The sequence below is a fragment of the Ranitomeya imitator genome, chromosome 5 (genome assembly GCF_032444005.1).
Source record: "Ranitomeya imitator isolate aRanImi1 chromosome 5, aRanImi1.pri, whole genome shotgun sequence".
NCBI classification, from domain to species: domain Eukaryota; kingdom Metazoa; phylum Chordata; class Amphibia; order Anura; family Dendrobatidae; genus Ranitomeya; species Ranitomeya imitator.
The window spans coordinates 108,763,883-108,784,941 of NC_091286.1; the positions used below are offsets into that span (position 1 = coordinate 108,763,883).

Here is a 21,059-nt window from a genome sequence, read left to right on the forward strand (position 1 = left end):
AGCAGCCCTCACTTGGCCCGGGGAGAGCACCTAGAAGTGGGTTCGTTGTTTGGTGATGGAAAAACAAAAACGGCAACAGCCCATCTTCCACAGGCTGCTCCGTTCTCAGTTCTATGCTGCTGACAGAGCATCACCTGTTCCGTTGCCCGGAAGAAGGCCATCCATGGCTACAATATGCAAATGAGGGCCTCTTCCCAGCAACCCCAGGGTTCAGTCTCCCACCGAAACCCCACCCACCCATTACTTTATTCTGTTGTTGAACCCAATTAAGGAAGCCCCAGCAAGCTGGAGCATGCAAAAATTGCCACAAAACTCAGTTTTGCTCCTCTCCACGGAAATCTTTAGTAAAAGGCGAAAGATTTTTACGTTCTGAAGGGAAGCCAGAGTATACTGGGCAAAGGCCTCCTCCTGACCTACCACCATGGCAGCAGCCCTCACTTGGCCCGGGGAGAGCACCTAGAAGTGGGTTCGTGGTTTGGTGATGGAAAAACAAAAACGGCAACAGCCCATCTTCCACAGGCTGCTCCGTTCTCAGTTCTATGCTGCTGACAGAGCATCACCTGTTCCGTTGCCCGGAAGAAGGCCATCCATGGCTACAATATGCAAATGAGGGCCTTTTCCCAGGAACCCCAGGGCTCAGTCTCCCACCGAAACCCCACCCACCCATTCCTTTATTCTGTTGTTGAACCCAATTAAGAAAGCCCCAGCAAGCTGTAGCATGCAAAAATTGCCACAACACTCAGTTTTGCTCCTCTCCACGGAAATCTTTAGTAAAAGGCGAAAGATTTTTACATTCTGAAGAGAAGCCAGAGTATACTGTGCAAAGGCCTCCTCCTGACCTACCACCATGGCAGCAGCCCTCACTTGGCCCGGGGAGAGCACCTAGAAGTGGGTTCGTGGTTTGGTGATGGAAAAAAAAAAACGGCAACAGCCCATCTTCCATAGGATGCTCCGTTCTCAGTTCTATGCTGCTGACAGAGCATCACCTGTTCCGTTGCCCGGAAGAAGGCTATCTATGGCTACAATATGCAAATGAGGGCCTTTTCCCAGGAACCCCAGGGTTCAGTCTCCCACCGAAACCCCACCCACCCATTCCTTTATTCTGTTGTTGAACCCAATTAAGAAAGCCCCAGCAAGCTGGAGCATGCAAAAATTGCCACAAAACTCAGTTTTGCTCCTCTCCACGGAAATCTTTAGTAAAAGGCGAAAGATTTTTACATTCTGAAGAGAAGCCAGAGTATACTGTGCAAAGGCCTCCTCCTGACCTACCACCATGGCAGCAGCCCTCACTTGGCCCGGGGAGAGCACCTAGAAGTGGGTTCGTGGTTTGGTGATGGAAAAACAAAAACGGCAACAGCCCATCTTCCACAGGCTGCTCCGTTCTCAGTTCTATGCTGCTGACAGAGCATCACCTGTTCCGTTGCCCGGAAGAAGGCCATCCATGGCTACAATATGCAAATGAGGGCCTCTTCCCAGCAACCCCAGGGTTCAGTCTCCCACCGAAACCCCACCCACCCATTCCTTTATTCTGTTGTTGAACCCAATTAAGGAAGCCCCAGCAAGCTGGAGCATGCAAAAATTGCCACAAAACTCAGTTTTGCTCCTCTCCACGGAAATCTTTAGTAAAAGGCGAAAGATTTTTACGTTCTGAAGAGAAGCCAGAATATACTGGGCAAAGGCCTCCTCCTGACCTACCACCATGGCAGCAGCCCTCACTTGGCCCGGGGAGAGCACCTAGAAGTGGGTTCGTGGTTTGGTGATGGAAAAACAAAAACGGCAACAGCCCATCTTCCACAGGATGCTCCGTTCTCAGTTCTATGCTGCTGACAGATCATCACCTGTTCCGTTGCCCGGAAGAAGGCCATCCATGGCTACAATATGCAAATGAGGGCCTTTTCCCAGGAACCCCAGGGTTCAGTCTCCCACCGAAACCCCACCCACCCATTCCTTTATTCTGTTGTTGAACCCAATTAAGAAAGCCCCAGCAAGCTGGAGCATGCAAAAATTGCCACAAAACTCAGTTTTGCTCCTCTCCACGGAAATCTTTAGTAAAAGGCGAAAGATTTTTACGTTCTGAAGAGAAGCCAGAATATACTGGGCAAGGGCCTCCTCCTGACCTACCACCATGGCAGCAGCCCTCACTTGGCCCGGGGACAGCACCTAGAAGTGGGTTCGTGGTTTGGTGATGGAAAAACAAAAACGGCAACAGCCCATCTTCCACAGGCTGCTCCGTTCTCAGTTCTATGCTGCTGACAGAGCATCACCTGTTCCGTTGCCCGGAAGAAGGCCATCCATGGCTACAATATGCAAATGAGGGCCTCTTCCCAGCAACCCCAGGGTTCAGTCTCCCACCGAAACCCCACCCACCCATTCCTTTATTCTGTTGTTGAACCCAATTAAGGAAGCCCCAGCAAGCTGGAGCATGCAAAAATTGCCACAAAACTCAGTTTTGCTCCTCTCCACGGAAATCTTTAGTAAAAGGCGAAAGATTTTTACGTTCTGAAGAGAAGCCAGAATATACTGGGCAAAGGCCTCCTCCTGACCTACCACCATGGCAGCAGCCCTCACTTGGCCCGGGGAGAGCACCTAGAAGTGGGTTCGTGGTTTGGTGATGGAAAAACAAAAACGGCAACAGCCCATCTTCCACAGGATGCTCCGTTCTCAGTTCTATGCTGCTGACAGATCATCACCTGTTCCGTTGCCCGGAAGAAGGCCATCCATGGCTACAATATGCAAATGAGGGCCTTTTCCCAGGAACCCCAGGGTTCAGTCTCCCACCGAAACCCCACCCACCCATTCCTTTATTCTGTTGTTGAACCCAATTAAGAAAGCCCCAGCAAGCTGGAGCATGCAAAAATTGCCACAAAACTCAGTTTTGCTCCTCTCCACGGAAATCTTTAGTAAAAGGCGAAAGATTTTTACGTTCTGAAGAGAAGCCAGAATATACTGGGCAAGGGCCTCCTCCTGACCTACCACCATGGCAGCAGCCCTCACTTGGCCCGGGGACAGCACCTAGAAGTGGGTTCGTGGTTTGGTGATGGAAAAACAAAAACGGCAACAGCCCATCTTCCACAGGCTGCTCCGTTCTCAGTTCTATGCTGCTGACAGAGCATCACCTGTTCCGTTGCCCGGAAGAAGGCCATCCATGGCTACAATATGCAAATGAGGGCCTCTTCCCAGCAACCCCAGGGTTCAGTCTCCCACCGAAACCCCACCCACCCATTACTTTATTCTGTTGTTGAACCCAATTAAGGAAGCCCCAGCAAGCTGGAGCATGCAAAAATTGCCACAAAACTCAGTTTTGCTACTCTCCACGGAAATCTTTAGTAAAAGGCGAAAGATTTTTACGTTCTGAAGAGAAGCCAGAGTATACTGGGCAAAGGCCTCCTCCTGACCTACCACCATGGCAGCAGCCCTCACTTGGCCCGGGGAGAGCACCTAGAAGTGGGTTCGTGGTTTGGTGATGGAAAAACAAAAACGGCAACAGCCCATCTTCCACAGGATGCTCCGTTCTCAGTTCTATGCTGCTGACAGAGCATCACCTGTTCCGTTGCCCGGAAGAAGGCCATCCATGGCTACAATATGGAAATGAGGGCCTTTTCCCAGGAACCCCAGGGTTCAGTCTCCCACCGAAACCCCACCCACCCATTCCTTTATTCTGTTGTTGAACCCAATTAAGAAAGCCCCAGCAAGCTGGAGCATGCAAAAATTGCCACAAAACTCAGTTTTGCTCCTCTCCACGGAAATCTTTAGTAAAAGGCGAAAGATTTTTACGTTCTGAAGAGAAGCCAGAATATACTGGGCAAGGGCCTCCTCCTGACCTACCACCATGGCAGCAGCCCTCACTTGGCCCGGGGACAGCACCTAGAAGTGGGTTCGTGGTTTGGTGATGGAAAAACAAAAACGGCAACAGCCCATCTTCCACAGGCTGCTCCGTTCTCAGTTCTATGCTGCTGACAGAGCATCACCTGTTCCGTTGCCCGGAAGAAGGCCATCCATGGCTACAATATGCAAATGAGGGCCTCTTCCCAGCAACCCCAGGGTTCAGTCTCCCACCGAAACCCCACCCACCCATTCCTTTATTCTGTTGTTGAACCCAATTAAGAAAGCCCCAGCAAGCTGGAGCATGCAAGAATTGCCACAAAACTCAGTTTTGCTCCTCTCCACGGAAATCTTTAGTAAAAGGCGAAAGATTTTTACGTTCTGAAGAGAAGCCAGAATATACTGGGCAAGGGCCTCCTCCTGACCTACCACCATGGCAGCAGCCCTCACTTGGCCCGGGGACAGCACCTAGAAGTGGGTTCGTGGTTTGGTGATGGAAAAACAAAAACGGCAACAGCCCATCTTCCACAGGCTGCTCCGTTCTCAGTTCTATGCTGCTGACAGAGCATCACCTGTTCCGTTGCCCGGAAGAAGGCCATCCATGGCTACAATATGCAAATGAGGGCCTCTTCCCAGCAACCCCAGGGTTCAGTCTCCCACCGAAACCCCACCCACCCATTACTTTATTCTGTTGTTGAACCCAATTAAGGAAGCCCCAGCAAGCTGGAGCATGCAAAAATTGCCACAAAACTCAGTTTTGCTCCTCTCCACGGAAATCTTTAGTAAAAGGCGAAAGATTTTTACGTTCTGAAGAGAAGCCAGAGTATACTGGGCAAAGGCCTCCTCCTGACCTACCACCATGGCAGCAGCCCTCACTTGGCCCGGGGAGAGCACCTAGAAGTGGGTTCGTGGTTTGGTGATGGAAAAACAAAAACGGCAACAGCCCATCTTCCACAGGATGCTCCGTTCTCAGTTCTATGCTGCTGACAGAGCATCACCTGTTCCGTTGCCCGGAAGAAGGCCATCCATGGCTACAATATGGAAATGAGGGCCTTTTCCCAGGAACCCCAGGGTTCAGTCTCCCACCGAAACCCCACCCACCCATTCCTTTATTCTGTTGTTGAACCCAATTAAGAAAGCCCCAGCAAGCTGGAGCATGCAAAAATTGCCACAAAACTCAGTTTTGCTCCTCTCCACGGAAATCTTTAGTAAAAGGCGAAAGATTTTTACGTTCTGAAGAGAAGCCAGAATATACTGGGCAAGGGCCTCCTCCTGACCTACCACCATGGCAGCAGCCCTCACTTGGCCCGGGGACAGCACCTAGAAGTGGGTTCGTGGTTTGGTGATGGAAAAACAAAAACGGCAACAGCCCATCTTCCACAGGCTGCTCCGTTCTCAGTTCGATGCTGCTGACAGAGCATCACCTGTTCCGTTGCCCGGAAGAAGGCCATCCATGGCTACAATATGCAAATGAGGGCCTCTTCCCCGCAACCCCAGGGTTCAGTCTCCCACCGAAACCCCACCCACCCATTACTTTATTCTGTTGTTGAACCCAATTAACGAAGCCCCAGCAAGCTGGAGCATGCAAAAATTGCCACAAAACTCAGTTTTGCTCCTCTCCACGGAAATCTTTAGTAAAAGGCGAAAGATTTTTACGTTCTGAAGAGAAGCCTGAGTATACAGAGCAAGGGCCTCCTCCTGACCTACCACCATGGCAGCAGCCCTCACTTGGCCCGGGGAGAGCTACTAGAAGTGGGTTCGTGGTTTGGTGATGGAAAAACAAAAACGGCAACAGCCCATCTTCCACAGACTGCTTCGTTCTCAGTTCTATGCTGCTGACAGAGCATCACCTGTTCCATTGCCCGGAAGAAGGCCATCCATGGCTACAATATGCAAATGAGGGCCTCTTCCCCGCAACCCCAGGGTTCAGTCTCCCACCGAAACCCCACCCACCCATTACTTTATTCTGTTGTTGAACCCAATTAACGAAGCCCCAGCAAGCTGGAGCATGCAAAAATTGCCACAAAACTCAGTTTTGCTCCTCTCCACGGAAATCTTTAGTAAAAGGCGAAAGATTTTTACGTTCTGAAGAGAAGCCAGAGTATACTGTGCAAAGGCCTCCTCCTGACCTACCACCATGGCAGCAGCCCTCACTTGGCCCGGGGAGAGCACCTAGAAGTGGGTTCGTGGTTTGGTGATGGAAAAACAAAAACGGCAACAGCCCATCTTCCACAGGCTGCTCCGTTCTCAGTTCTATGCTGCTGACAGAGCATCACCTGTTCCGTTGCCCGGAAGAAGGCCATCCATGGCTACAATATGCAAATGAGGGCCTCTTCCCAGCAACCCCAGGGTTCAGTCTCCCACCGAAACCCCACCCACCCATTACTTTATTCTGTTGTTGAACCCAATTAAGGAAGCCCCAGCAAGCTGGAGCATGCAAAAATTGCCACAAAACTCAGTTTTGCTCCTCTCCACGGAAATCTTTAGTAAAAGGCGAAAGATTTTTACGTTCTGAAGAGAAGCCAGAGTATACTGGGCAAAGGCCTCCTCCTGACCTACCACCATGGCAGCAGCCCACACTTGGCCCGGGGAGAGCACCTAGAAGTGGGTTCGTGGTTTGGTGATGGAAAAACAAAAACGGCAACAGCCCATCTTCCACAGGATGCTCCGTTCTCAGTTCTATGCTGCTGACAGAGCATCACCTGTTCCGTTGCCCAGAAGAAGGCCATCCATGGCTACAATATGCAAATGAGGGCCTTTTCCCAGGAACCCCAGGGTTCAGTCTCCCACCGAAACCCCACCCACCCATTCCTTTATTCTGTTGTTGAACCCAATTAAGAAAGCCCCAGCAAGCTGGAGCATGCAAAAATTGCCACAAAACTCAGTTTTGCTCCTCTCCACGGAAATCTTTAGTAAAAGGCGAAAGATTTTTACATTCTGAAGAGAAGCCAGAGTATACTGTGCAAAGGCCTCCTCCTGACCTACCACCATGGCAGCAGCCCTCACTTGGCCCGGGGAGAGCACCTAGAAGTGGGTTCGTTGTTTGGTGATGGAAAAACAAAAACGGCAACAGCCCATCTTCCACAGGCTGCTCCGTTCTCAGTTCTATGCTGCTGACAGAGCATCACCTGTTCCGTTGCCCGGAAGAAGGCCATCCATGGCTACAATATGCAAATGAGGGCCTCTTCCCAGCAACCCCAGGGTTCAGTCTCCCACCGAAACCCCACCCACCCATTACTTTATTCTGTTGTTGAACCCAATTAAGGAAGCCCCAGCAAGCTGGAGCATGCAAAAATTGCCACAAAACTCAGTTTTGCTCCTCTCCACGGAAATCTTTAGTAAAAGGCGAAAGATTTTTACGTTCTGAAGGGAAGCCAGAGTATACTGGGCAAAGGCCTCCTCCTGACCTACCACCATGGCAGCAGCCCTCACTTGGCCCGGGGAGAGCACCTAGAAGTGGGTTCGTGGTTTGGTGATGGAAAAACAAAAACGGCAACAGCCCATCTTCCACAGGCTGCTCCGTTCTCAGTTCTATGCTGCTGACAGAGCATCACCTGTTCCGTTGCCCGGAAGAAGGCCATCCATGGCTACAATATGCAAATGAGGGCCTTTTCCCAGGAACCCCAGGGTTCAGTCTCCCACCGAAACCCCACCCACCCATTCCTTTATTCTGTTGTTGAACCCAATTAAGAAAGCCCCAGCAAGCTGGAGCATGCAAAAATTGCCACAAAACTCAGTTTTGCTCCTCTCCACGGAAATCTTTAGTAAAAGGCGAAAGATTTTTACGTTCTGAAGAGAAGCCAGAGTATACTGTGCAAAGGCCTCCTCCTGACCTACCACCATGGCAGCAGCCCTCACTTGGCCCGGGGAGAGCACCTAGAAGTGGGTTCGTGGTTTGGTGATGGAAAAACAAAAACGGCAACAGCCCATCTTCCACAGGATGCTCCGTTCTCAGTTCTATGCTGCTGACAGAGCATCACCTGTTCCGTTGCCCGGAAGAAGGCCATCCATGGCTACAATATGCAAATGAGGGCCTTTTCCCAGGAACCCCAGGGTTCAGTCTCCCACCGAAACCCCACCCACCCATTCCTTTATTCTGTTGTTGAACCCAATTAAGAAAGCCCCAGCAAGCTGGAGCATGCAAAAATTGCCACAAAACTCAGTTTTGCTCCTCTCCACGGAAATCTTTAGTAAAAGGCGAAAGATTTTTACATTCTGAAGAGAAGCCAGAGTATACTGTGCAAAGGCCTCCTCCTGACCTACCACCATGGCAGCAGCCCTCACTTGGCCCGGGGAGAGCACCTAGAAGTGGGTTCGTGGTTTGGTGATGGAAAAACAAAAACGGCAACAGCCCATCTTCCACAGGCTGCTCCGTTCTCAGTTCTATGCTGCTGACAGAGCATCACCTGTTCCGTTGCCCGGAAGAAGGCCATCCATGGCTACAATATGCAAATGAGGGCCTCTTCCCAGCAACCCCAGGGTTCAGTCTCCCACCGAAACCCCACCCACCCATTACTTTATTCTGTTGTTGAACCCAATTAAGGAAGCCCCAGCAAGCTGGAGCATGCAAAAATTGCCACAAAACTCAGTTTTGCTCCTCTCCACGGAAATCTTTAGTAAAAGGCGAAAGATTTTTACGTTCTGAAGAGAAGCCAGAGTATACTGGGCAAAGGCCTCCTCCTGACCTACCACCATGGCAGCAGCCCTCACTTGGCCCGGGGAGAGCACCTAGAAGTGGGTTCGTGGTTTGGTGATGGAAAAACAAAAACGGCAACAGCCCATCTTCCACAGGATGCTCCGTTCTCAGTTCTATGCTGCTGACAGAGCATCACCTGTTCCGTTGCCCAGAAGAAGGCCATCCATGGCTACAATATGCAAATGAGGGCCTTTTCCCAGGAACCCCAGGGTTCAGTCTCCCACCGAAACCCCACCCACCCATTCCTTTATTCTGTTGTTGAACCCAATTAAGAAAGCCCCAGCAAGCTGGAGCATGCAAAAATTGCCACAAAACTCAGTTTTGCTCCTCTCCACGGAAATCTTTAGTAAAAGGCGAAAGATTTTTACATTCTGAAGAGAAGCCAGAGTATACTGTGCAAAGGCCTCCTCCTGACCTACCACCATGGCAGCAGCCCTCACTTGGCCCGGGGAGAGCACCTAGAAGTGGGTTCGTTGTTTGGTGATGGAAAAACAAAAACGGCAACAGCCCATCTTCCACAGGCTGCTCCGTTCTCAGTTCTATGCTGCTGACAGAGCATCACCTGTTCCGTTGCCCGGAAGAAGGCCATCCATGGCTACAATATGCAAATGAGGGCCTCTTCCCAGCAACCCCAGGGTTCAGTCTCCCACCGAAACCCCACCCACCCATTACTTTATTCTGTTGTTGAACCCAATTAAGGAAGCCCCAGCAAGCTGGAGCATGCAAAAATTGCCACAAAACTCAGTTTTGCTCCTCTCCACGGAAATCTTTAGTAAAAGGCGAAAGATTTTTACGTTCTGAAGGGAAGCCAGAGTATACTGTGCAAAGGCCTCCTCCTGACCTACCACCATGGCAGCAGCCCTCACTTGGCCCGGGGAGAGCACCTAGAAGTGGGTTCGTGGTTTGGTGATGGAAAAACAAAAACGGCAACAGCCCATCTTCCACAGGCTGCTCCGTTCTCAGTTCTATGCTGCTGACAGAGCATCACCTGTTCCGTTGCCCGGAAGAAGGCCATCCATGGCTACAATATGCAAATGAGGGCCTCTTCCCAGCAACCCCAGGGTTCAGTCTCCCACCGAAACCCCACCCACCCATTACTTTATTCTGTTGTTGAACCCAATTAAGGAAGCCCCAGCAAGCTGGAGCATGCAAAAATTGCCACAAAACTCAGTTTTGCTCCTCTCCACGGAAATCTTTAGTAAAAGGCGAAAGATTTTTACGTTCTGAAGAGAAGCCAGAATATACTGGGCAAAGGCCTCCTCCTGACCTACCACCATGGCAGCAGCCCTCACTTGGCCCGGGGAGAGCACCTAGAAGTGGGTTCGTGGTTTGGTGATGGAAAAACAAAAACGGCAACAGCCCATCTTCCACAGGCTGCTCCGTTCTCAGTTCTATGCTGCTGACAGAGCATCACCTGTTCCGTTGCCCGGAAGAAGGCCATCCATGGCTACAATATGCAAATGAGGGCCTTTTCCCAGGAACCCCAGGGCTCAGTCTCCCACCGAAACCCCACCCACCCATTCCTTTATTCTGTTGTTGAACCCAATTAAGAAAGCCCCAGCAAGCTGTAGCATGCAAAAATTGCCACAACACTCAGTTTTGCTCCTCTCCACGGAAATCTTTAGTAAAAGGCGAAAGATTTTTACATTCTGAAGAGAAGCCAGAGTATACTGTGCAAAGGCCTCCTCCTGACCTACCACCATGGCAGCAGCCCTCACTTGGCCCGGGGAGAGCACCTAGAAGTGGGTTCGTGGTTTGGTGATGGAAAAAAAAAAACGGCAACAGCCCATCTTCCATAGGATGCTCCGTTCTCAGTTCTATGCTGCTGACAGAGCATCACCTGTTCCGTTGCCCGGAAGAAGGCTATCTATGGCTACAATATGCAAATGAGGGCCTTTTCCCAGGAACCCCAGGGTTCAGTCTCCCACCGAAACCCCACCCACCCATTCCTTTATTCTGTTGTTGAACCCAATTAAGAAAGCCCCAGCAAGCTGGAGCATGCAAAAATTGCCACAAAACTCAGTTTTGCTCCTCTCCACGGAAATCTTTAGTAAAAGGCGAAAGATTTTTACATTCTGAAGAGAAGCCAGAGTATACTGTGCAAAGGCCTCCTCCTGACCTACCACCATGGCAGCAGCCCTCACTTGGCCCGGGGAGAGCACCTAGAAGTGGGTTCGTGGTTTGGTGATGGAAAAACAAAAACGGCAACAGCCCATCTTCCACAGGCTGCTCCGTTCTCAGTTCTATGCTGCTGACAGAGCATCACCTGTTCCGTTGCCCGGAAGAAGGCCATCCATGGCTACAATATGCAAATGAGGGCCTCTTCCCAGCAACCCCAGGGTTCAGTCTCCCACCGAAACCCCACCCACCCATTCCTTTATTCTGTTGTTGAACCCAATTAAGGAAGCCCCAGCAAGCTGGAGCATGCAAAAATTGCCACAAAACTCAGTTTTGCTCCTCTCCACGGAAATCTTTAGTAAAAGGCGAAAGATTTTTACGTTCTGAAGAGAAGCCAGAGTATACTGGGCAAAGGCCTCCTCCTGACCTACCACCATGGCAGCAGCCCTCACTTGGCCCGGGGAGAGCACCTAGAAGTGGGTTCGTGGTTTGGTGATGGAAAAACAAAAACGGCAACAGCCCATCTTCCACAGGATGCTCCGTTCTCAGTTCTATGCTGCTGACAGAGCATCACCTGTTCCGTTGCCCGGAAGAAGGCCATCCATGGCTACAATATGCAAATGAGGGCCTTTTCCCAGGAACCCCAGGGTTCAGTCTCCCACCGAAACCCCACCCACCCATTCCTTTATTCTGTTGTTGAACCCAATTAAGAAAGCCCCAGCAAGCTGGAGCATGCAAAAATTGCCACAAAACTCAGTTTTGCTCCTCTCCACGGAAATCTTTAGTAAAAGGCGAAAGATTTTTACGTTCTGAAGAGAAGCCAGAATATACTGGGCAAGGGCCTCCTCCTGACCTACCACCATGGCAGCAGCCCTCACTTGGCCCGGGGACAGCACCTAGAAGTGGGTTCGTGGTTTGGTGATGGAAAAACAAAAACGGCAACAGCCCATCTTCCACAGGCTGCTCCGTTCTCAGTTCTATGCTGCTGACAGAGCATCACCTGTTCCGTTGCCCGGAAGAAGGCCATCCATGGCTACAATATGCAAATGAGGGCCTCTTCCCAGCAACCCCAGGGTTCAGTCTCCCACCGAAACCCCACCCACCCATTACTTTATTCTGTTGTTGAACCCAATTAAGGAAGCCCCAGCAAGCTGGAGCATGCAAAAATTGCCACAAAACTCAGTTTTGCTACTCTCCACGGAAATCTTTAGTAAAAGGCGAAAGATTTTTACGTTCTGAAGAGAAGCCAGAGTATACTGGGCAAAGGCCTCCTCCTGACCTACCACCATGGCAGCAGCCCTCACTTGGCCCGGGGAGAGCACCTAGAAGTGGGTTCGTGGTTTGGTGATGGAAAAACAAAAACGGCAACAGCCCATCTTCCACAGGATGCTCCGTTCTCAGTTCTATGCTGCTGACAGAGCATCACCTGTTCCGTTGCCCGGAAGAAGGCCATCCATGGCTACAATATGGAAATGAGGGCCTTTTCCCAGGAACCCCAGGGTTCAGTCTCCCACCGAAACCCCACCCACCCATTCCTTTATTCTGTTGTTGAACCCAATTAAGAAAGCCCCAGCAAGCTGGAGCATGCAAAAATTGCCACAAAACTCAGTTTTGCTCCTCTCCACGGAAATCTTTAGTAAAAGGCGAAAGATTTTTACGTTCTGAAGAGAAGCCAGAATATACTGGGCAAGGGCCTCCTCCTGACCTACCACCATGGCAGCAGCCCTCACTTGGCCCGGGGACAGCACCTAGAAGTGGGTTCGTGGTTTGGTGATGGAAAAACAAAAACGGCAACAGCCCATCTTCCACAGGCTGCTCCGTTCTCAGTTCTATGCTGCTGACAGAGCATCACCTGTTCCGTTGCCCGGAAGAAGGCCATCCATGGCTACAATATGCAAATGAGGGCCTCTTCCCAGCAACCCCAGGGTTCAGTCTCCCACCGAAACCCCACCCACCCATTCCTTTATTCTGTTGTTGAACCCAATTAAGAAAGCCCCAGCAAGCTGGAGCATGCAAGAATTGCCACAAAACTCAGTTTTGCTCCTCTCCACGGAAATCTTTAGTAAAAGGCGAAAGATTTTTACGTTCTGAAGAGAAGCCAGAATATACTGGGCAAGGGCCTCCTCCTGACCTACCACCATGGCAGCAGCCCTCACTTGGCCCGGGGACAGCACCTAGAAGTGGGTTCGTGGTTTGGTGATGGAAAAACAAAAACGGCAACAGCCCATCTTCCACAGGCTGCTCCGTTCTCAGTTCTATGCTGCTGACAGAGCATCACCTGTTCCGTTGCCCGGAAGAAGGCCATCCATGGCTACAATATGCAAATGAGGGCCTCTTCCCAGCAACCCCAGGGTTCAGTCTCCCACCGAAACCCCACCCACCCATTACTTTATTCTGTTGTTGAACCCAATTAAGGAAGCCCCAGCAAGCTGGAGCATGCAAAAATTGCCACAAAACTCAGTTTTGCTCCTCTCCACGGAAATCTTTAGTAAAAGGCGAAAGATTTTTACGTTCTGAAGAGAAGCCAGAGTATACTGGGCAAAGGCCTCCTCCTGACCTACCACCATGGCAGCAGCCCTCACTTGGCCCGGGGAGAGCACCTAGAAGTGGGTTCGTGGTTTGGTGATGGAAAAACAAAAACGGCAACAGCCCATCTTCCACAGGATGCTCCGTTCTCAGTTCTATGCTGCTGACAGAGCATCACCTGTTCCGTTGCCCGGAAGAAGGCCATCCATGGCTACAATATGGAAATGAGGGCCTTTTCCCAGGAACCCCAGGGTTCAGTCTCCCACCGAAACCCCACCCACCCATTCCTTTATTCTGTTGTTGAACCCAATTAAGAAAGCCCCAGCAAGCTGGAGCATGCAAAAATTGCCACAAAACTCAGTTTTGCTCCTCTCCACGGAAATCTTTAGTAAAAGGCGAAAGATTTTTACGTTCTGAAGAGAAGCCAGAATATACTGGGCAAGGGCCTCCTCCTGACCTACCACCATGGCAGCAGCCCTCACTTGGCCCGGGGACAGCACCTAGAAGTGGGTTCGTGGTTTGGTGATGGAAAAACAAAAACGGCAACAGCCCATCTTCCACAGGCTGCTCCGTTCTCAGTTCGATGCTGCTGACAGAGCATCACCTGTTCCGTTGCCCGGAAGAAGGCCATCCATGGCTACAATATGCAAATGAGGGCCTCTTCCCCGCAACCCCAGGGTTCAGTCTCCCACCGAAACCCCACCCACCCATTACTTTATTCTGTTGTTGAACCCAATTAACGAAGCCCCAGCAAGCTGGAGCATGCAAAAATTGCCACAAAACTCAGTTTTGCTCCTCTCCACGGAAATCTTTAGTAAAAGGCGAAAGATTTTTACGTTCTGAAGAGAAGCCTGAGTATACAGAGCAAGGGCCTCCTCCTGACCTACCACCATGGCAGCAGCCCTCACTTGGCCCGGGGAGAGCTACTAGAAGTGGGTTCGTGGTTTGGTGATGGAAAAACAAAAACGGCAACAGCCCATCTTCCACAGACTGCTTCGTTCTCAGTTCTATGCTGCTGACAGAGCATCACCTGTTCCATTGCCCGGAAGAAGGCCATCCATGGCTACAATATGCAAATGAGGGCCTCTTCCCAGCAACCCCAGGGTTCAGTCTCCCACCGAAACCCCACCCACCCATTACTTTATTCTGTTGTTGAACCCAATTAACGAAGCCCCAGCAAGCTGGAGCATGCAAAAATTGCCACAAAACTCAGTTTTGCTCCTCTCCACGGAAATCTTTAGTAAAAGGCGAAAGATTTTTACGTTCTGAAGAGAAGCCAGAGTATACTGTGCAAAGGCCTCCTCCTGACCTACCACCATGGCAGCAGCCCTCACTTGGCCCGGGGAGAGCACCTAGAAGTGGGTTCGTGGTTTGGTGATGGAAAAACAAAAACGGCAACAGCCCATCTTCCACAGGCTGCTCCGTTCTCAGTTCTATGCTGCTGACAGAGCATCACCTGTTCCGTTGCCCGGAAGAAGGCCATCCATGGCTACAATATGCAAATGAGGGCCTCTTCCCAGCAACCCCAGGGTTCAGTCTCCCACCGAAACCCCACCCACCCATTACTTTATTCTGTTGTTGAACCCAATTAAGGAAGCCCCAGCAAGCTGGAGCATGCAAAAATTGCCACAAAACTCAGTTTTGCTCCTCTCCACGGAAATCTTTAGTAAAAGGCGAAAGATTTTTACGTTCTGAAGAGAAGCCAGAGTATACTGGGCAAAGGCCTCCTCCTGACCTACCACCATGGCAGCAGCCCACACTTGGCCCGGGGAGAGCACCTAGAAGTGGGTTCGTGGTTTGGTGATGGAAAAACAAAAACGGCAACAGCCCATCTTCCACAGGATGCTCCGTTCTCAGTTCTATGCTGCTGACAGAGCATCACCTGTTCCGTTGCCCAGAAGAAGGCCATCCATGGCTACAATATGCAAATGAGGGCCTTTTCCCAGGAACCCCAGGGTTCAGTCTCCCACCGAAACCCCACCCACCCATTCCTTTATTCTGTTGTTGAACCCAATTAAGAAAGCCCCAGCAAGCTGGAGCATGCAAAAATTGCCACAAAACTCAGTTTTGCTCCTCTCCACGGAAATCTTTAGTAAAAGGCGAAAGATTTTTACATTCTGAAGAGAAGCCAGAGTATACTGTGCAAAGGCCTCCTCCTGACCTACCACCATGGCAGCAGCCCTCACTTGGCCCGGGGAGAGCACCTAGAAGTGGGTTCGTTGTTTGGTGATGGAAAAACAAAAACGGCAACAGCCCATCTTCCACAGGCTGCTCCGTTCTCAGTTCTATGCTGCTGACAGAGCATCACCTGTTCCGTTGCCCGGAAGAAGGCCATCCATGGCTACAATATGCAAATGAGGGCCTCTTCCCAGCAACCCCAGGGTTCAGTCTCCCACCGAAACCCCACCCACCCATTACTTTATTCTGTTGTTGAACCCAATTAAGGAAGCCCCAGCAAGCTGGAGCATGCAAAAATTGCCACAAAACTCAGTTTTGCTCCTCTCCACGGAAATCTTTAGTAAAAGGCGAAAGATTTTTACGTTCTGAAGGGAAGCCAGAGTATACAGGGCAAAGGCCTCCTCCTGACCTACCACCATGGCAGCAGCCCTCACTTGGCCCGGGGAGAGCACCTAGAAGTGGGTTCGTGGTTTGGTGATGGAAAAACAAAAACGGCAACAGCCCATCTTCCACAGGCTGCTCCGTTCTCAGTTCTATGCTGCTGACAGAGCATCACCTGTTCCGTTGCCCGGAAGAAGGCCATCCATGGCTACAATATGCAAATGAGGGCCTTTTCCCAGGAACCCCAGGGTTCAGTCTCCCACCGAAACCCCACCCACCCATTCCTTTATTCTGTTGTTGAACCCAATTAAGAAAGCCCCAGCAAGCTGGAGCATGCAAAAATTGCCACAAAACTCAGTTTTGCTCCTCTCCACGGAAATCTTTAGTAAAAGGCGAAAGATTTTTACGTTCTGAAGAGAAGCCAGAGTATACTGTGCAAAGGCCTCCTCCTGACCTACCACCATGGCAGCAGCCCTCACTTGGCCCGGGGAGAGCACCTAGAAGTGGGTTCGTGGTTTGGTGATGGAAAAACAAAAACGGCAACAGCCCATCTTCCACAGGCTGCTCCGTTCTCAGTTCTATGCTGCTGACAGAGCATCACCTGTTCCGTTGCCCGGAAGAAGGCCATCCATGGCTACAATATGCAAATGAGGGCCTCTTCCCAGCAACCCCAGGGTTCAGTCTCCCACCGAAACCCCACCCACCCATTACTTTATTCTGTTGTTGAACCCAATTAAGGAAGCCCCAGCAAGCTGGAGCATGCAAAAATTGCCACAAAACTCAGTTTTGCTCCTCTCCACGGAAATCTTTAGTAAAAGGCGAAAGATTTTTACGTTCTGAAGAGAAGCCAGAGTATACTGGGCAAAGGCCTCCTCCTGACCTACCACCATGGCAGCAGCCCTCACTTGGCCCGGGGAGAGCACCTAGAAGTGGGTTCGTGGTTTGGTGATGGAAAAACAAAAACGGCAACAGCCCATCTTCCACAGGATGCTCCGTTCTCAGTTCTATGCTGCTGACAGAGCATCACCTGTTCCGTTGCCCGGAAGAAGGCCATCCATGGCTACAATATGCAAATGAGGGCCTTTTCCCAGGAACCCCAGGGTTCAGTCTCCCACCGAAACCCCACCCACCCATTCCTTTATTCTGTTGTTGAACCCAATTAAGAAAGCCCCAGCAAGCTGGAGCATGCAAAAATTGCCACAAAACTCAGTTTTGCTCCTCTCCACGGAAATCTTTAGTAAAAGGCGAAAGATTTTTACATTCTGAAGAGAAGCCAGAGTATACTGTGCAAAGGCCTCCTCCTGACCTACCACCATGGCAGCAGCCCTCACTTGGCCCGGGGAGAGCACCTAGAAGTGGGTTCGTGGTTTGGTGATGGAAAAACAAAAACGGCAACAGCCCATCTTCCACAGGCTGCTCCGTTCTCAGTTCTATGCTGCTGACAGAGCATCACCTGTTCCGTTGCCCGGAAGAAGGCCATCCATGGCTACAATATGCAAATGAGGGCCTCTTCCCAGCAACCCCAGGGTTCAGTCTCCCACCGAAACCCCACCCACCCATTACTTTATTCTGTTGTTGAACCCAATTAAGGAAGCCCCAGCAAGCTGGAGCATGCAAAAATTGCCACAAAACTCAGTTTTGCTCCTCTCCACGGAAATCTTTAGTAAAAGGCGAAAGATTTTTACGTTCTGAAGAGAAGCCAGAGTATACTGGGCAAAGGCCTCCTCCTGACCTACCACCATGGCAGCAGCCCTCACTTGGCCCGGGGAGAGCACCTAGAAGTGGGTTCGTGGTTTGGTGATGGAAAAACAAAAACGGCAACAGCCCATCTTCCACAGGATGCTCCGTTCTCAGGTCTATGCTGCTGACAGAGCATCACCTGTTCCGTTGCCCAGAAGAAGGCCATCCATGGCTACAATATGCAAATGAGGGCCTTTTCCCAGGAACCCCAGGGTTCAGTCTCCCACCGAAACCCCACCCACCCATTCCTTTATTCTGTTGTTGAACCCAATTAAGAAAGCCCCAGCAAGCTGGAGCATGCAAAAATTGCCACAAAACTCAGTTTTGCTCCTCTCCACGGAAATCTTTAGTAAAAGGCGAAAGATTTTTACATTCTGAAGAGAAGCCAGAGTATACTGTGCAAAGGCCTCCTCCTGACCTACCACCATGGCAGCAGCCCTCACTTGGCCCGGGGAGAGCACCTAGAAGTGGGTTCGTTGTTTGGTGATGGAAAAACAAAAACGGCAACAGCCCATCTTCCACAGGCTGCTCCGTTCTCAGTTCTATGCTGCTGACAGAGCATCACCTGTTCCGTTGCCCGGAAGAAGGCCATCCATGGCTACAATATGCAAATGAGGGCCTCTTCCCAGCAACCCCAGGGTTCAGTCTCCCACCGAAACCCCACCCACCCATTACTTTATTCTGTTGTTGAACCCAATTAAGGAAGCCCCAGCAAGCTGGAGCATGCAAAAATTGCCACAAAACTCAGTTTTGCTCCTCTCCACGGAAATCTTTAGTAAAAGGCGAAAGATTTTTACGTTCTGAAGGGAAGCCAGAGTATACTGTGCAAAGGCCTCCTCCTGACCTACCACCATGGCAGCAGCCCTCACTTGGCCCGGGGAGAGCACCTAGAAGTGGGTTCGTGGTTTGGTGATGGAAAAACAAAAACGGCAACAGCCCATCTTCCACAGGCTGCTCCGTTCTCAGTTCTATGCTGCTGACAGAGCATCACCTGTTCCGTTGCCCGGAAGAAGGCCATCCATGGCTACAATATGCAAATGAGGGCCTCTTCCCAGCAACCCCAGGGTTCAGTCTCCCACCGAAACCCCACCCACCCATTACTTTATTCTGTTGTTGAACCCAATTAAGGAAGCCCCAGCAAGCTGGAGCATGCAAAAATTGCCACAAAACTCAGTTTTGCTCCTCTCCACGGAAATCTTTAGTAAAAGGCGAAAGATTTTTACGTTCTGAAGAGAAGCCAGAATATACTGGGCAAAGGCCTCCTCCTGACCTACCACCATGGCAGCAGCCCTCACTTGGCCCGGGGAGAGCACCTAGAAGTGGGTTCGTGGTTTGGTGATGGAAAAACAAAAACGGCAACAGCCCATCTTCCACAGGATGCTCCGTTCTCAGTTCTATGCTGCTGACAGAGCATCACCTGTTCCGTTGCCCGGAAGAAGGCCATCCATGGCTACAATATGCAAATGAGGGCCTTTTCCCAGGAACCCCAGGGTTCAGTCTCCCACCGAAACCCCACCCACCCATTCCTTTATTCTGTTGTTGAACCCAATTAAGAAAGCCCCAGCAAGCTGGAGCATGCAAGAATTGCCACAAAACTCAGTTTTGCTCCTCTCCACGGAAATCTTTAGTAAAAGGCGAAAGATTTTTACGTTCTGAAGAGAAGCCAGAATATACTGGGCAAGGGCCTCCTCCTGACCTACCACCATGGCAGCAGCCCTCACTTGGCCCGGGGACAGCACCTAGAAGTGGGTTCGTGGTTTGGTGATGGAAAAACAAAAACGGCAACAGCCCATCTTCCACAGGCTGCTCCGTTCTCAGTTCTATGCTGCTGACAGAGCATCACCTGTTCCGTTGCCCGGAAGAAGGCCATCCATGGCTACAATATGCAAATGAGGGCCTCTTCCCAGCAACCCCAGGGTTCAGTCTCCCACCGAAACCCCACCCACCCATTACTTTATTCTGTTGTTGAACCCAATTAAGGAAGCCCCAGCAAGCTGGAGCATGCAAAAATTGCCACAAAACTCAGTTTTGCTCCTCTCCACGGAAATCTTTAGTAAAAGGCGAAAGATTTTTACGTTCTGAAGAGAAGCCAGAGTATACTGGGCAAAGGCCTCCTCCTGACCTACCACCATGGCAGCAGCCCTCACTTGGCCCGGGGAGAGCACCTAGAAGTGGGTTCGTGGTTTGGTGATGGAAAAACAAAAACGGCAACAGCCCATCTTCCACAGGATGCTCCGTTCTCAGTTCTATGCTGCTGACAGAGCATCACCTGTTCCGTTGCCCGGAAGAAGGCCATCCATGGCTACAATATGGAAATGAGGGCCTTTTCCCAGGAACCCCAGGGTTCAGTCTCCCACCGAAACCCCACCCACCCATTCCTTTATTCTGTTGTTGAACCCAATTAAGAAAGCCCCAGCAAGCTGGAGCATGCAAAAATTGCCACAAAACTCAGTTTTGCTCCGCTCCACGGAAATCTTTAGTAAAAGGCGAAAGATTTTTACGTTCTGAAGAGAAGCCAGAATATACTGGGCAAGGGCCTCCTCCTGACCTACCACCATGGCAGCAGCCCTCACTTGGCCCGGGGAGAGCACCTAGAAGTGGGTTCGTGGTTTGGTGATGGAAAAACAAAAACGGCAACAGCCCATCTTCCACAGGCTGCTCCGTTCTCAGTTCTATGCTGCTGACAGAGCATCACCTGTTCCGTTGCCCGGAAGAAGGCCATCCATGGCTACAATATGCAAATGAGGGCCTCTTCCCAGCAACCCCAGGGTTCAGTCTCCCACCGAAACCCCACCCACCCATTCCTTTATTCTGTTGTTGAACCCAATTAAGAAAGCCCCAGCAAGCTGGAGCATGCAAGAATTGCCACAAAACTCAGTTTTGCTCCTCTCCACGGAAATCTTTAGTAAAAGGCGAAAGATTTTTACGTTCTGAAGAGAAGCCAGAATATACTGGGCAAGGGCCTCCTCCTGACCTACCACCATGGCAGCAGCCCTCACTTGGCCCGGGGACAGCACCTAGAAGTGGGTTCGTGGTTTGGTGATGGAAAAACAAAAACGGCAAAAGCCCATCTTCCACAGGCTGCTCCGTTCTCAGTTCTATGCTGCTGACAGAGCATCACCTGTTCCGTTGCCCGGAAGAAGGCCATCCATGGCTACAATATGCAAATGAGGGCCTCTTCCCAGCAACCCCAGGGTTCAGTCTCCCACCGAAACCCCACCCACCCATTACTTTATTCTGTTGTTGAACCCAATTAAGGAAGCCCCAGCAAGCTGGAGCATGCAAAAATTGCCACAAAACTCAGTTTTGCTCCTCTCCACGGAAATCTTTAGTAAAAGGCGAAAGATTTTTACGTTCTGAAGAGAAGCCAGAGTATACTGGGCAAAGGCCTCCTCCTGACCTACCACCATGGCAGCAGCCCTCACTTGGCCCGGGGAGAGCACCTAGAAGTGGGTTCGTGGTTTGGTGATGGAAAAACAAAAACGGCAACAGCCCATCTTCCACAGGATGCTCCGTTCTCAGTTCTATGCTGCTGACAGAGCATCACCTGTTCCGTTGCCCGGAAGAAGGCCATCCATGGCTACAATATGGAAATGAG

At 50.8% G+C, this 21,059-nt stretch overlaps 49 non-coding genes across 49 annotated transcripts; all 49 read right to left on the minus strand.

Moving 5' to 3' along the window:
* Window positions 1-273: 273 nt before the first annotated feature.
* LOC138639254 (U5 spliceosomal RNA) lies at window positions 274-389 on the minus strand. The gene has a single exon (XR_011312845.1). It is a non-coding gene; the product is annotated as a U5 spliceosomal RNA (small nuclear RNA).
* Window positions 390-699: 310 nt separating this feature from the next.
* On the minus strand, window positions 700-815 carry LOC138639584 (U5 spliceosomal RNA). The gene has a single exon (XR_011313161.1). It is a non-coding gene; the product is annotated as a U5 spliceosomal RNA (small nuclear RNA).
* A 310-nt stretch (window positions 816-1,125) lies between these two features.
* Window positions 1,126-1,241, minus strand: LOC138640241 (U5 spliceosomal RNA). Its single transcript, XR_011313743.1, has one exon. It is a non-coding gene; the product is annotated as a U5 spliceosomal RNA (small nuclear RNA).
* Window positions 1,242-1,551: 310 nt separating this feature from the next.
* Window positions 1,552-1,667, minus strand: LOC138639123 (U5 spliceosomal RNA). Its single transcript, XR_011312722.1, has one exon. It is a non-coding gene; the product is annotated as a U5 spliceosomal RNA (small nuclear RNA).
* Window positions 1,668-1,977: 310 nt separating this feature from the next.
* LOC138639125 (U5 spliceosomal RNA) lies at window positions 1,978-2,093 on the minus strand. The gene has a single exon (XR_011312724.1). It is a non-coding gene; the product is annotated as a U5 spliceosomal RNA (small nuclear RNA).
* A 310-nt stretch (window positions 2,094-2,403) lies between these two features.
* On the minus strand, window positions 2,404-2,519 carry LOC138639126 (U5 spliceosomal RNA). The gene has a single exon (XR_011312725.1). It is a non-coding gene; the product is annotated as a U5 spliceosomal RNA (small nuclear RNA).
* Window positions 2,520-2,829: 310 nt separating this feature from the next.
* On the minus strand, window positions 2,830-2,945 carry LOC138639127 (U5 spliceosomal RNA). The gene has a single exon (XR_011312726.1). It is a non-coding gene; the product is annotated as a U5 spliceosomal RNA (small nuclear RNA).
* Window positions 2,946-3,255: 310 nt separating this feature from the next.
* Window positions 3,256-3,371, minus strand: LOC138640015 (U5 spliceosomal RNA). The gene has a single exon (XR_011313537.1). It is a non-coding gene; the product is annotated as a U5 spliceosomal RNA (small nuclear RNA).
* Window positions 3,372-3,681: 310 nt separating this feature from the next.
* LOC138639128 (U5 spliceosomal RNA) lies at window positions 3,682-3,797 on the minus strand. Its single transcript, XR_011312727.1, has one exon. It is a non-coding gene; the product is annotated as a U5 spliceosomal RNA (small nuclear RNA).
* Window positions 3,798-4,107: 310 nt separating this feature from the next.
* Window positions 4,108-4,223, minus strand: LOC138639489 (U5 spliceosomal RNA). The gene has a single exon (XR_011313071.1). It is a non-coding gene; the product is annotated as a U5 spliceosomal RNA (small nuclear RNA).
* A 310-nt stretch (window positions 4,224-4,533) lies between these two features.
* On the minus strand, window positions 4,534-4,649 carry LOC138639939 (U5 spliceosomal RNA). The gene has a single exon (XR_011313463.1). It is a non-coding gene; the product is annotated as a U5 spliceosomal RNA (small nuclear RNA).
* A 310-nt stretch (window positions 4,650-4,959) lies between these two features.
* LOC138639129 (U5 spliceosomal RNA) lies at window positions 4,960-5,075 on the minus strand. The gene has a single exon (XR_011312728.1). It is a non-coding gene; the product is annotated as a U5 spliceosomal RNA (small nuclear RNA).
* Window positions 5,076-5,385: 310 nt separating this feature from the next.
* LOC138640041 (U5 spliceosomal RNA) lies at window positions 5,386-5,501 on the minus strand. Its single transcript, XR_011313562.1, has one exon. It is a non-coding gene; the product is annotated as a U5 spliceosomal RNA (small nuclear RNA).
* Window positions 5,502-5,811: 310 nt separating this feature from the next.
* LOC138639940 (U5 spliceosomal RNA) lies at window positions 5,812-5,927 on the minus strand. Its single transcript, XR_011313464.1, has one exon. It is a non-coding gene; the product is annotated as a U5 spliceosomal RNA (small nuclear RNA).
* A 310-nt stretch (window positions 5,928-6,237) lies between these two features.
* Window positions 6,238-6,353, minus strand: LOC138639941 (U5 spliceosomal RNA). The gene has a single exon (XR_011313465.1). It is a non-coding gene; the product is annotated as a U5 spliceosomal RNA (small nuclear RNA).
* Window positions 6,354-6,663: 310 nt separating this feature from the next.
* LOC138640242 (U5 spliceosomal RNA) lies at window positions 6,664-6,779 on the minus strand. The gene has a single exon (XR_011313744.1). It is a non-coding gene; the product is annotated as a U5 spliceosomal RNA (small nuclear RNA).
* A 310-nt stretch (window positions 6,780-7,089) lies between these two features.
* On the minus strand, window positions 7,090-7,205 carry LOC138639255 (U5 spliceosomal RNA). The gene has a single exon (XR_011312846.1). It is a non-coding gene; the product is annotated as a U5 spliceosomal RNA (small nuclear RNA).
* Window positions 7,206-7,515: 310 nt separating this feature from the next.
* LOC138639942 (U5 spliceosomal RNA) lies at window positions 7,516-7,631 on the minus strand. Its single transcript, XR_011313466.1, has one exon. It is a non-coding gene; the product is annotated as a U5 spliceosomal RNA (small nuclear RNA).
* A 310-nt stretch (window positions 7,632-7,941) lies between these two features.
* LOC138640243 (U5 spliceosomal RNA) lies at window positions 7,942-8,057 on the minus strand. Its single transcript, XR_011313745.1, has one exon. It is a non-coding gene; the product is annotated as a U5 spliceosomal RNA (small nuclear RNA).
* Window positions 8,058-8,367: 310 nt separating this feature from the next.
* On the minus strand, window positions 8,368-8,483 carry LOC138639943 (U5 spliceosomal RNA). Its single transcript, XR_011313467.1, has one exon. It is a non-coding gene; the product is annotated as a U5 spliceosomal RNA (small nuclear RNA).
* A 310-nt stretch (window positions 8,484-8,793) lies between these two features.
* Window positions 8,794-8,909, minus strand: LOC138640244 (U5 spliceosomal RNA). Its single transcript, XR_011313746.1, has one exon. It is a non-coding gene; the product is annotated as a U5 spliceosomal RNA (small nuclear RNA).
* A 310-nt stretch (window positions 8,910-9,219) lies between these two features.
* LOC138639256 (U5 spliceosomal RNA) lies at window positions 9,220-9,335 on the minus strand. The gene has a single exon (XR_011312847.1). It is a non-coding gene; the product is annotated as a U5 spliceosomal RNA (small nuclear RNA).
* A 310-nt stretch (window positions 9,336-9,645) lies between these two features.
* Window positions 9,646-9,761, minus strand: LOC138639130 (U5 spliceosomal RNA). The gene has a single exon (XR_011312729.1). It is a non-coding gene; the product is annotated as a U5 spliceosomal RNA (small nuclear RNA).
* Window positions 9,762-10,071: 310 nt separating this feature from the next.
* On the minus strand, window positions 10,072-10,187 carry LOC138639585 (U5 spliceosomal RNA). Its single transcript, XR_011313162.1, has one exon. It is a non-coding gene; the product is annotated as a U5 spliceosomal RNA (small nuclear RNA).
* Window positions 10,188-10,497: 310 nt separating this feature from the next.
* LOC138640245 (U5 spliceosomal RNA) lies at window positions 10,498-10,613 on the minus strand. The gene has a single exon (XR_011313747.1). It is a non-coding gene; the product is annotated as a U5 spliceosomal RNA (small nuclear RNA).
* A 310-nt stretch (window positions 10,614-10,923) lies between these two features.
* Window positions 10,924-11,039, minus strand: LOC138639944 (U5 spliceosomal RNA). Its single transcript, XR_011313468.1, has one exon. It is a non-coding gene; the product is annotated as a U5 spliceosomal RNA (small nuclear RNA).
* A 310-nt stretch (window positions 11,040-11,349) lies between these two features.
* LOC138639131 (U5 spliceosomal RNA) lies at window positions 11,350-11,465 on the minus strand. Its single transcript, XR_011312730.1, has one exon. It is a non-coding gene; the product is annotated as a U5 spliceosomal RNA (small nuclear RNA).
* Window positions 11,466-11,775: 310 nt separating this feature from the next.
* LOC138640016 (U5 spliceosomal RNA) lies at window positions 11,776-11,891 on the minus strand. Its single transcript, XR_011313538.1, has one exon. It is a non-coding gene; the product is annotated as a U5 spliceosomal RNA (small nuclear RNA).
* Window positions 11,892-12,201: 310 nt separating this feature from the next.
* On the minus strand, window positions 12,202-12,317 carry LOC138639132 (U5 spliceosomal RNA). The gene has a single exon (XR_011312731.1). It is a non-coding gene; the product is annotated as a U5 spliceosomal RNA (small nuclear RNA).
* A 310-nt stretch (window positions 12,318-12,627) lies between these two features.
* On the minus strand, window positions 12,628-12,743 carry LOC138639490 (U5 spliceosomal RNA). The gene has a single exon (XR_011313072.1). It is a non-coding gene; the product is annotated as a U5 spliceosomal RNA (small nuclear RNA).
* Window positions 12,744-13,053: 310 nt separating this feature from the next.
* LOC138639945 (U5 spliceosomal RNA) lies at window positions 13,054-13,169 on the minus strand. The gene has a single exon (XR_011313469.1). It is a non-coding gene; the product is annotated as a U5 spliceosomal RNA (small nuclear RNA).
* Window positions 13,170-13,479: 310 nt separating this feature from the next.
* Window positions 13,480-13,595, minus strand: LOC138639134 (U5 spliceosomal RNA). The gene has a single exon (XR_011312732.1). It is a non-coding gene; the product is annotated as a U5 spliceosomal RNA (small nuclear RNA).
* Window positions 13,596-13,905: 310 nt separating this feature from the next.
* LOC138640043 (U5 spliceosomal RNA) lies at window positions 13,906-14,021 on the minus strand. Its single transcript, XR_011313564.1, has one exon. It is a non-coding gene; the product is annotated as a U5 spliceosomal RNA (small nuclear RNA).
* Window positions 14,022-14,331: 310 nt separating this feature from the next.
* Window positions 14,332-14,447, minus strand: LOC138639946 (U5 spliceosomal RNA). Its single transcript, XR_011313470.1, has one exon. It is a non-coding gene; the product is annotated as a U5 spliceosomal RNA (small nuclear RNA).
* A 310-nt stretch (window positions 14,448-14,757) lies between these two features.
* LOC138639947 (U5 spliceosomal RNA) lies at window positions 14,758-14,873 on the minus strand. The gene has a single exon (XR_011313471.1). It is a non-coding gene; the product is annotated as a U5 spliceosomal RNA (small nuclear RNA).
* Window positions 14,874-15,183: 310 nt separating this feature from the next.
* LOC138640246 (U5 spliceosomal RNA) lies at window positions 15,184-15,299 on the minus strand. The gene has a single exon (XR_011313748.1). It is a non-coding gene; the product is annotated as a U5 spliceosomal RNA (small nuclear RNA).
* A 310-nt stretch (window positions 15,300-15,609) lies between these two features.
* LOC138639257 (U5 spliceosomal RNA) lies at window positions 15,610-15,725 on the minus strand. Its single transcript, XR_011312848.1, has one exon. It is a non-coding gene; the product is annotated as a U5 spliceosomal RNA (small nuclear RNA).
* A 310-nt stretch (window positions 15,726-16,035) lies between these two features.
* LOC138639949 (U5 spliceosomal RNA) lies at window positions 16,036-16,151 on the minus strand. The gene has a single exon (XR_011313472.1). It is a non-coding gene; the product is annotated as a U5 spliceosomal RNA (small nuclear RNA).
* A 310-nt stretch (window positions 16,152-16,461) lies between these two features.
* LOC138639950 (U5 spliceosomal RNA) lies at window positions 16,462-16,577 on the minus strand. Its single transcript, XR_011313473.1, has one exon. It is a non-coding gene; the product is annotated as a U5 spliceosomal RNA (small nuclear RNA).
* Window positions 16,578-16,887: 310 nt separating this feature from the next.
* LOC138640247 (U5 spliceosomal RNA) lies at window positions 16,888-17,003 on the minus strand. Its single transcript, XR_011313749.1, has one exon. It is a non-coding gene; the product is annotated as a U5 spliceosomal RNA (small nuclear RNA).
* Window positions 17,004-17,313: 310 nt separating this feature from the next.
* Window positions 17,314-17,429, minus strand: LOC138639951 (U5 spliceosomal RNA). The gene has a single exon (XR_011313474.1). It is a non-coding gene; the product is annotated as a U5 spliceosomal RNA (small nuclear RNA).
* Window positions 17,430-17,739: 310 nt separating this feature from the next.
* On the minus strand, window positions 17,740-17,855 carry LOC138640250 (U5 spliceosomal RNA). The gene has a single exon (XR_011313750.1). It is a non-coding gene; the product is annotated as a U5 spliceosomal RNA (small nuclear RNA).
* Window positions 17,856-18,165: 310 nt separating this feature from the next.
* LOC138639258 (U5 spliceosomal RNA) lies at window positions 18,166-18,281 on the minus strand. Its single transcript, XR_011312849.1, has one exon. It is a non-coding gene; the product is annotated as a U5 spliceosomal RNA (small nuclear RNA).
* Window positions 18,282-18,591: 310 nt separating this feature from the next.
* Window positions 18,592-18,707, minus strand: LOC138639135 (U5 spliceosomal RNA). The gene has a single exon (XR_011312733.1). It is a non-coding gene; the product is annotated as a U5 spliceosomal RNA (small nuclear RNA).
* Window positions 18,708-19,017: 310 nt separating this feature from the next.
* LOC138639491 (U5 spliceosomal RNA) lies at window positions 19,018-19,133 on the minus strand. Its single transcript, XR_011313073.1, has one exon. It is a non-coding gene; the product is annotated as a U5 spliceosomal RNA (small nuclear RNA).
* Window positions 19,134-19,443: 310 nt separating this feature from the next.
* Window positions 19,444-19,559, minus strand: LOC138639952 (U5 spliceosomal RNA). The gene has a single exon (XR_011313475.1). It is a non-coding gene; the product is annotated as a U5 spliceosomal RNA (small nuclear RNA).
* A 310-nt stretch (window positions 19,560-19,869) lies between these two features.
* On the minus strand, window positions 19,870-19,985 carry LOC138639498 (U5 spliceosomal RNA). The gene has a single exon (XR_011313080.1). It is a non-coding gene; the product is annotated as a U5 spliceosomal RNA (small nuclear RNA).
* A 310-nt stretch (window positions 19,986-20,295) lies between these two features.
* On the minus strand, window positions 20,296-20,411 carry LOC138639492 (U5 spliceosomal RNA). Its single transcript, XR_011313074.1, has one exon. It is a non-coding gene; the product is annotated as a U5 spliceosomal RNA (small nuclear RNA).
* A 310-nt stretch (window positions 20,412-20,721) lies between these two features.
* Window positions 20,722-20,837, minus strand: LOC138639953 (U5 spliceosomal RNA). Its single transcript, XR_011313476.1, has one exon. It is a non-coding gene; the product is annotated as a U5 spliceosomal RNA (small nuclear RNA).
* Window positions 20,838-21,059: the final 222 nt, after the last annotated feature.